The sequence below is a fragment of the Gasterosteus aculeatus genome, chromosome 8, assembly GCF_964276395.1.
Source record: "Gasterosteus aculeatus chromosome 8, fGasAcu3.hap1.1, whole genome shotgun sequence".
Taxonomy (NCBI): Eukaryota; Metazoa; Chordata; class Actinopteri; order Perciformes; family Gasterosteidae; genus Gasterosteus; species Gasterosteus aculeatus.
Window position 1 is genome coordinate 5,560,134 of NC_135695.1, and position 9,876 is coordinate 5,570,009.

A 9,876-nucleotide genomic window follows, 5' to 3' on the forward strand; every position below is an offset into this window, starting at 1 on the left:
CATGAAATAACAGTCTCTGCCTGCAAACTGACATGTATCAAAAGTCATTACATTACTGTAAACACATGGTTATGCAGCACAACATTTTCATTAATACCTCCAGAAAATGATTTGAATTTTCTCCAACAGCCTGCACATGTCTGAATTGTTTACATTTCAATTATTTCTCTTTTGTAGCTTTTGGAAAAATTTTCTGGAAAGACCAGCAGGGGTCTACTGCAGTAATTTGACTGTGACAGTGTCAAGGTACCCCCTTGAACTCTGTCACCTCTTTTTCAGAATAAAACCTCTGCTTGCCTTCATTTTTGTTATCAACGTAAAACAAAAAGAAAGCATCATGCCTAGGATGCTCTGAAACTCAGCCTTGATGACAACAGAGACATAGAGGGGGATGTTTCTGAAGGTCCTGAAGAACATTGATTGGCTTGTTGGCTTGATTTGCCTTGACTTTTAGTTAGCAGGTCATTATGACCCTGAGCAGCAGAGGTGTCTCACATATGTTTATCTCCATAACACAATGAAGAGAAGAACAATTCAAAAGGAAAAATAATTCAAAGAAATATATTGTTATAGTAGGGGAATGGAATTTATACATAGGTTTTAAAGATGTAGCAAAAAAAAGTGATCCAAAACAATACTTAGGAAAATGTGCGATTACATAATAGAATAAGTGTTGCAGGTCTCTCAACCAGTGTGTTTGTGTGTGTTGGGCGAGGGGGTATGGGGGGGGGGGTGTTCAGATTTAAACTGAATGAGGATTTGAAGCAGAAAAACGGGTACAAATGTAGAATAAATTATTATTGATAAGAATCTATTAAGAGGTTATTTAATGAAGACAGAACTGACATTTTAGCAGCTATATTGTCTTCTCTTGAAAGATCTATTGAGAAAAGTAAGTCATGTTCTTCAACCAGGTAGTTGTGGACCAATACTAAAGTTTGATAGTGTGCTATTACTGATTCATTTGTTAACACAAAATTAACATTGTCATTGTGCTGAAAAAGGTGATAGGCGATCTCTGTAGAATATTTCCCAAAAAGAATTACACCGTGTCACATGACATGATCACCAGTGCATCCGTTCTTGTTAGTTGACCCTATTGTTACATAGTTTGTCCTATCAACGGATGATGACATTGCACAATTTTAACACATCATACATAGTTATTTGTTAAAAAAAAAGAAAAAGAACTAAATTGTACAAAAAGTGGATCCACGTAGAGATTGCTTTTATGGTCAATGTATCCCAGAAAGAAAACATAAAATAAATATGTAACGCCCCCGCCCCATGTGTAAAGATATACAACAGTATATAAGTATATAGATAAATAGTTTGACTAATACTACTTTCTTTTTATTATTTGATGTGTCACCATTGTCGCCCCATCTTCACGCTGATCTTCAACCAATCACTCGAGCTGTGTGAAGTCCCCTCGTGCTTCGAACGCTCCACCGTCATGGGATTAAATGACTACAGGCCCATCGTCCGTCTATGGTGATGAAACTTTGGAGAAGCTGGTGTTGGGGGATCTGTTTGTTTGTGGACTTTAGCTCTGTATTGAACACCATCATACCGGGGGGGCTTCTTCTACTCTCCCATCATGTCTACTCCCTGTTCTTCCATCGCTGTGTGGTTTGGATTGGCCACCAAACAAGACCACAGACTACAACGGAATCATCAGGTGCGCAGAGAGAATGATTGCCACAAGACTGCCCTCCATCCTGGACTTGTACATCTGAGGGGCGAGGAAACAAGCAGGAAAGATTACTGCAGATCCTGCGGACTAAGGAGACGACTTGTTAAATATAAGGTCAAATACATGTATCATTTTGAATGTATATTTTATATTGCATAGTTGATAAATCATTATTTCAAATTTAATTTAATTTTAATTATTTTATATATTCCTGTTTATTGAATGAACTGTGTGTTTTGAGACCTGACATGTAGGCAAAATCAAATTTGTACATATACGCATATATGGGAAATAAAACAGATTCTGTTCTTATTTCTGAGTGACACAAAGTTGTTCAAACAAGGACCCCTCCTGGCAGGAAAGGGACACTGCGACTGAAGACCCCATCAATGAGGTAAAATGTGGTGGTATTAGTCTAATTTAGAACCCGCATTTTCATGAGGTCAAAAGAGGGAATACACTGATATGGATCCTATTTAAGTTGGTGGGACCATGTCTCCACTGAGAAAGGATCCTTCCACCGACCACTGGAAGAACCGACCACCGACCAATGCAACCTGCCGCTCCGAAAAGGGAACCTGCCACCGACCACCGGAACCTGCCGTCCTGACCAAGGAAGCTGCCACCGACCACTTTTCGCACTCGGCGTCACTCACAAAATATGCTGCCGGGACGTCGCCATTAATGCTTTTGAGGTGGCCAATCTCTGACTGAGATCAATAGTTAAGAAACTCAGACATTTCTAATCACGTTACCACCAGAATGAAGGTTACATTCAGTATATTAGGCTGTTCGGTGGAGAGGAGAAGCAAAGGCAAATCATATTTTTACGTGTTCACGTGTCATCTCATAAAATGTAATGTTTATAAGAAACTTCCAGTTGTTTAAACAAGATGTTTTGTTTTGATCAATATTAATAATGTTAGAGACGAATTATATGGCTATAAACAGCTCATAATACATAATTAAAAATACTAATGACATTAGTTTTAATCCATACATATGTACTATTTTGTTTCCTAATCTTTTGAAGTGTTTTCTATACAGAGAAGCAGAAACACCCTGAAGGGCCTCAGCAAAGGAGAGGATGACCGGATTCAGCGACTTTGAAGGCTCACAGGTTTCAGAGCGGTTGGAATGAATTCAGCCACGTGGTCAAAAAGCCCGAAGCTGCTGTGTACGATCGGCAAGAGGATCAGCATCTGCTCCTATGGATCAGCTGCGCGGACACAAGTCCTTGGTGTTTGTTTACACATATTATAAGGTGCGGTCATGTGATCCGAGCGTCGACGCTGCATTCACTGCCTGAATAACTATTACTATAAGGCACATTTATACAAAGCGAACCTCTGATCTGCTGATGATGTACCGAGTTTGGCTCTCGACTCCTCCAGCCTCTGGATCTGGTTCTCGATAAAGAGCATCGCCAGAGCAAATGCCATTAGGTTAGGTGATGCCACGACAGTCACCCAAGGCGTTTCTTCCTCTCCTCCAGCTGTCTGAGGGGTGCCAGCCTGTCCCGGTGTAACGCCACCCAGCGCCCCCTGCCAGGCATCTGCACCCGGTAGACAACCTCTCCCAGCCGCTCCAGGACCAGACACGGTCCCACCCAGTGGCTTTCCAGCTTAGGGCACCTGCCTTTCTTCCGTTCAGGAGTGTATGTCCACACCAGCTCCCCAGCCGCAAAGTGTCGGCCCTTGGCCCGGACGTCATAATTCCTCTTTTGTCGCACGCCCGCACTACGCATGTGCAGAGTCCAAGCAGTCCTGCAGCCGCCTGGCGTAGTCCGGGCCTGTGAGTGGGAGAGGGCCCAGAACGTCTACCCCCAGCCGCTGCATGGGCCCCCCCACTGGAAACTGCTGTAGCGGAGCCCTGGACTGGCCCTGTGGTCCTTTGCAGGCAGTGCAGAGATCACAGCACCGACAAAAGTCTTCAACGTCTCTCCTCAGCCGCCCCAAATAGAAGGCTTGACAGACCCGCCGGAGTGTATTGGTCACCCCAAAGTGACCGGAGCCTGCAGAGCCATGCATGGCTTCGAGAACAGCCCCTGCATCCCTCTGGGTACCACCGCCTGCCACTTTTTCTCTCCCGACGCTGGTTCCAACCATGCCCGCTGAAGGACCCCATCAGCCAGCTGCAAAGAATTAGATTTAGCCCACAGCCCTTTTGTCCATGGGGAGAGAGCGGCCACCTCCTCGCAGGGCGGCCGCTGCCGCGCCTCCACCCACAGCATCACTGGCTGCACGACCGGGTCTTGTTGCTGTTCCGCGGCCCAGATAGCATTGTCCACCACCAGCAGCTCTCTACAAGCCCCGACAGTCTTCACACTCCTCTCTGTCCTGCTTGTTTGGCCCCAGAACCAGCTGCTGTTCTCTGACCTTTCTGCGGTCACAATACCGGCAGTCGTCTTCACTGCAGGGTCGACGGGACAGTGCGTCAGCGTTGCCATGCCGTTCTCCAGCACGGTGAACCACGCTGAACTCGTAGCCTTGCAGCTCCTCCAGCCAACGAGCCCGCTGTCCCTCAGGCTCTTGGAATGTCATCAGCCACTGCAGTGAGGCATAATCAGTGCGTACAGTGAAGGGGCGGCCACACAGGTAGTACTTAAAATGCAGTGCGGCAAAGACGACAGCAAGCAGCTCCCTACGTGTGACGTAATACCGCCGCTCAGCTTTATTCAGGGCTTTGCTGTAGTAGGCCACAACCCTCTCTCCTTCCGGCCATGCCTGTGATAGGACTGCCCCCACTGCATCGCCGCTAGCGTCTGTGTCCAGAACAAAAGGCACTTCGGGGTCAGGGGCTGCAGAAGGACCAGCCCTGGACCCCTGGTCCCGCAAAAAGTCCAAGCCTAAAATACAGGCATCTTGTAATTCCGCTACCCACACAGTGTGTCTCATTTCCCCCAGTCAATATCAGCTGCCCTCTCCCTTTCATTGGTGCTAGCTCACCAGTTACTGTGCGGAGCTGAACTGCTGTGTCCTCCAGCTGTGTACCCACTGGCACCACCTCCAATGTGATCGTTGACCCTGTGTCCACTAGGGCGGTGCATGAAACCCCCTCGATGCAAATGGGAATAAGTCCGATATGGAAGTCCTTCCCACCACAACCACATTCTGCCCCCGGCCCATGCTGTACTGAGAGGCGCTGCTGGCCACAACCAGTGACGAACGGGACTTAAGGGTGGGGGCACGTAGCGTCCCGTCTACTGCGTCCCCTTGTCGTTTCCCAGAGCTTTAGTCGAGGCTGGGCAATTCCTCACCAAGTGTCCAGCTTGGCCACATCCCCAGCAGAGGCGCGGCTGTTGTTGTGGCCGCACCGGGGCCTGTGTTTGTTGACGCCTGGCAGGGGGCATAGCCAACCCCCTGATCATCTCGGTCACCTCGTCCACCCACAGCGGCCGCTCCGACATTGTCTCTCCTACCGCCCTGACCATTGGAGAAGCATCGTGCTGTGCAGCGCTCATGACCATCTCCCTCTCCAGCGCGTACTCCAGTGCGTCAGTCAGGGTTTGGGGGCGAGCCAACTGAGTGTGAGCCCGCAGATCAGATGGCGAGAGAGCCCTGACAAACTGATCACGTGCAAGCTCCGTTTGCACTGGCGTAGGCATATGCGCGTATGCTCGTTGTGTCAGTCCTTCGATGTCGTTTGCCAACGTGATCAGGGACTCCCCAGTTCGCCTCTGACATCCATGCAGCTCCGAGCGCAGCAGCTCCGAACGAAAACATTGTCCAAACCGAAGCCCTAGAGCACCAGCCAGGGCTCCATAATTACCCCTCTCACTCAGGTCTAAAAGCAGCAGGCAAGACAGTGCATCATCCGTCAATCAAAGGGCGAGCTGGAGGGCTTTCTGTTCATCTGACCAGCTGTTTGCACAAGCTAAAAGCTCGAACTGAGCATGAAAAGCCTCCCAGTCTGGCGCATATTTCGCCGTTTTTATGACTACCGGCACTCGCTGTCCCTGGGCGCCGCCATCTTTGTTTACGTTTTGTCCATGCACGTTCCCGGGCGGCAAATTTTCGCGCGCTGTGTAGCTAGCGTCAGCGCTAGCCGTCGCTAAGCCAGGACCCCCAGCGGATGTTGGTGACTCCAACATCCGCTTCCCAAACTGTCCACGGAAAAACGTTGTCCTCCCAGCACTTGAACAGGACGAGGTTATCCGTACTCGTTGTCCTCCTCCTCCTTCTTGACACAAAAACCTCTGCCAAAAGAACGCTCCATCTCCACCAGAAAAAGCGTCCACCAAACAGTAGTCCGCCAATGCCCGAGCGGTCGACTACGTTATCACAATCAGACTAAGTTTTCTTCTGACACCAGTTGTAACGTTCCGTGTCAATAAAGAGCCAGTTTCTTATCACTCGGGTTTATTGTTGCCTGTTGTCGGCCACAACCACGCCGCTCCACAACACCCGGTCATTTTCTAGTCAGAACTCAACTTCCCGTGAACCCCGAAACTACAGACATACCCCAACCCTGGCCTACGTAACAGTAACATTAATCAGAACCATATACCTTTCATGAACTTAAGACACGCTACAGTATGTTTGTGTTTGTGGTGTCTGATGTTATAATAGAGCAGGTGATCCAAACCCTCCATTGTCCAGTCAGACCAGTAACAGGAAGAAGTGAAGCTGGTGCTCTGCTATCTTCCCCGCTGACTACAGGTAAGCGCACACCCTCACAGGTGCAATGATCAGAGCAGCTTCTCGAAGCCTTTTGATGGAATATAAACGTGATTTTTGTTGAAGTCACCTGCTGTTAAAGCCAGCCAGCTATTTCATGAGCTCTGCTTTTAGGTTTGCAGATATTCTGCATTAGTGTGTCAGCAGAACTACAGCACTGCTTCAACATGTTTAGGAAAGGATTCTAAATTGAGATGAACGTGTCACCTCCATTCAGCTGCCAACGAAGAAAAAATGTATACAAGTACTTATGATAATTCAACCTCTACATTGAGAGACAAAATCACGGTATTTAAACCCCACGTTTAGGACTGTTACGTCCGGTCTATAAGGGAATAAATGCCTCTCTCCCCACATCCCGATCAGGCACGTGCACAGACATTGACCCAGACACAGAGCTTTATTTAGGAATAGTCGATTTGACCCCTCTCATGTATTTTTGGGTACCGAGGACCGGTGCCACATTGGTGCCCACGCCAGCCGGTAACTACCGTACCGGAACGCAACCCCGGTTTCGGTGCCGGAGCCGATTGAAACACTTGATTTAAACACTGTGATGACTCCGTCCTCGCAGCAGCTAACGACAGCTCGCTACTCATCTACCTTCTATTCACATTCATTTAGGTCCGGGTTTGTCATTAAGCTGCATACAATTGTATTCATTTCCTTCCGCAAATGACGGGAGATCTTTTGATTTATTTCGCTTTGTCTATATTCTACGCAACAAAGGGTCAACTAAATATACAATTAATACATTCTGTCCTCTGCAGCTCTTCTGTGTTGCACGTCAATACTTTGAGACAAACAAGGTCAATCTAACGTAAATGCTTTTCAATATATGTTACATATCTGTCCTTCCTGCACAATGAGCATGAATCTAAAATTAAATTATTAATATTCCCCAAATTCCAATTAACTACTCTTCTGGCTGTTGGTAGATAAACACTGCAATCATACTGTAAACTTTAAACAATTCATATATTGTTCATAGTTTGAAGTTAAACAATTCGAAGCTGTAGTTTGAAGCCAAGTGGTTTTTATTTGTCTATATTTAGGGTATTGTTCATTGTTCAATTTCATGTATGGGTTCAGACACTGGTATTGTTTTAAATGTGTCGGTTTATCATCGGTATCGGAAAAACCCAAACGATTCTCATCCCTACTCTCATGTCTGTGCGCTCAACGCGAAGCTAAAGCCAGCCGCTGGTTAGCTTAGCATAACCACTGCAGACAAGAGGGCTCGAACGGGAGGTTTAACGATCCGGATTCAAGAGTTTATATATTTCCGACTTGAAACAATGGACCAAAATCAAAAATCGTTCTTTATTTATTCTTTAAAGTGTTTGCTTTCAAGATCCAGATGAACGGGTCATAGAAAACAAACAGAGCAAAGTGTTTTATGCAGCATGTGAAGTGGATGAGCTCCATCAATACAGATACACCGTCCACACACACGTTTACTTTAAAGGCTCATTTCCATATTCAAGATACCTTCACTGTAACCATAGAGACGTGACATCATGATGGAACATTTCTCCATGTTCCATGTTCTATGCTCCATGTTCTAAGCTCCATGTTCTAAGCTCCGTTCACCTCAGCATAAGGTCTGTGGCACATTCAGTCAGTTAGTTTCAAACCTCACATCTACACACTGAAGGTAAGTGAGGAGTCCAGACAGACTGCAGCCGTACGGCTGTGAATGATGTGATGTGTCGGTGTATCGCGTGGTGAAAGCTGTGATTTACAGTTAGTACTTGAGATAAACCTCTGATTCCTGCTGTTATCATGTACATGTACACAGAGACGCATATAAAAGATATAAAAGTACTTACACAGAGACACTCTAACATGTTGTTATGCACAGAGACTCACTAAACATGAAAAGCATATACAGAAATACACTTTAACAACCACAATATATAATGTAGATACAAACATGAAATAACTAAATGAAGGTACATCAAATTAAAATAATTGGATCTATGAATGTTTTCTCACATCCCGATGATCCTCCTCACGTCTCTTCTCCTTGTCTCTTACCCACAGGCACCCTCTCCCTTTTCCCCCTCTATCACTTTCTGGCCCTCTCCCCACCCTCCACCCTCTCTCTTCTTTTCCCCCTCTATCTGTTTCTGCCCCCACTCTCCCATTGTCCCCCCACTGTCTTCCCCCCGCCCCCATCTCTCTCCCTTCCTCCCCACTTCATTTTTTTTGTTTTTCAAATGAACAAAACGTTTGACCTGGATTTGCTCCATATATGTGTGTGTGTGTGTGTGTGTGTGAGAGACTTTCTTCAGGTGTGCTGGGGACGTCCCTCCTGCAGCTGACCATCATGGGGGTAAATGGCTGTGCCAAGCCAGTGTGGGGGGATCTTCAGTGGAAGCCAGAGCGGAACCAGAGACGCGTGAAAAAGGAAAAGGAAAAAGGAGCCGTACTCTTCTTTTGGCAATAAATGTTTCCTGATTCCTGTTGGAGATTTTGTTCTACACACTAACAACATTAACGTGTTACTAACTTTTCTTTCTTTCTTCTCAGGAACTAAACATGAAAAGCATATACAGAAATACACTTTAACAACCACAATGTATAATGTAGATACACACATGAAATAACTAAATGAAGGTACATCAAATTAAAATAATTGGATCTATGAATGTTTTCTCACATCCCGATGATCCTCCTCACGTCTCTTCTCCTTGTCTCTGCAGACCAACAGGACGCCATCAGGACGCCATGAGGACATCATCAGGACGTCACGTCACCGGGGCGCGCTGAGAGTCGACCCCTCAGGAGCAGCTCCAGATCCACACAAAGACTCACTAACGTTTCTATTTACCCACAGGCCCTTTTCCTCCTCTATCACTTTCTGGCCCTCTCCCCACCCTCCACTCTCTACCTCTCATTTTCCCCCTCTATGTGTTTCTGCCCCACTCTCCCGTTTATTGTGTTTTTTTTTTGTTAAATATGTCACGTGTTTATTATTATTTGAAAATAAATTTTGATAAAAATAAAACCAAATGAATCCATTTTCTTTTTTTCAGACCAAAGAGAATCACGTGTTCTTTATTACTTGTTGACTTAAATGAAGTGAAACAGCAATGATGTTGCTGCAGGACAAACTCTCCCAGCTGCACGTGCCCGACTCCACCTGCAAGTGGATCACTGACTTCCTGTCTGACAGGAAGCAGCACGTGAAGCTGGGGAAACATGTCTCAGCCTAAAGTAGATGTTTCCTACATGGAACATTTTGATTAAAACATGAATGTTTCTAAGAAATGAAGTCAGGCAACTGAAAGCACAAACAAATCCAATAAAACAAATTCAAACCCCGAGTTCAACAAGATGTGTGAGCGATCAGAAAAATGTGTGTTAACTGCTCCCAAAATGACAAATCCTAAATATTCTAATAGGCTAATTTACTCGCTCCAACGTTAATGGTAACTTGATCTCAACCGTCTCTAGTGATTGAAATCAGCCAACGAATCAGAGGGTTTGTTCCCG

At 46.0% G+C, this 9,876-nt stretch overlaps 1 long non-coding RNA gene across 1 annotated transcript; it reads left to right on the top strand.

Annotated features, from left to right (window-relative positions):
- Positions 1 to 6,114: 6,114 nt before the first annotated feature.
- On the top strand, positions 6,115 to 9,388 carry LOC144411356 (uncharacterized). Its single transcript, XR_013468504.1, has 2 exons — positions 6,115 to 8,997; positions 9,084 to 9,388. It is a non-coding gene; the product is annotated as an uncharacterized LOC144411356 (long non-coding RNA).
- Positions 9,389 to 9,876: the final 488 nt, after the last annotated feature.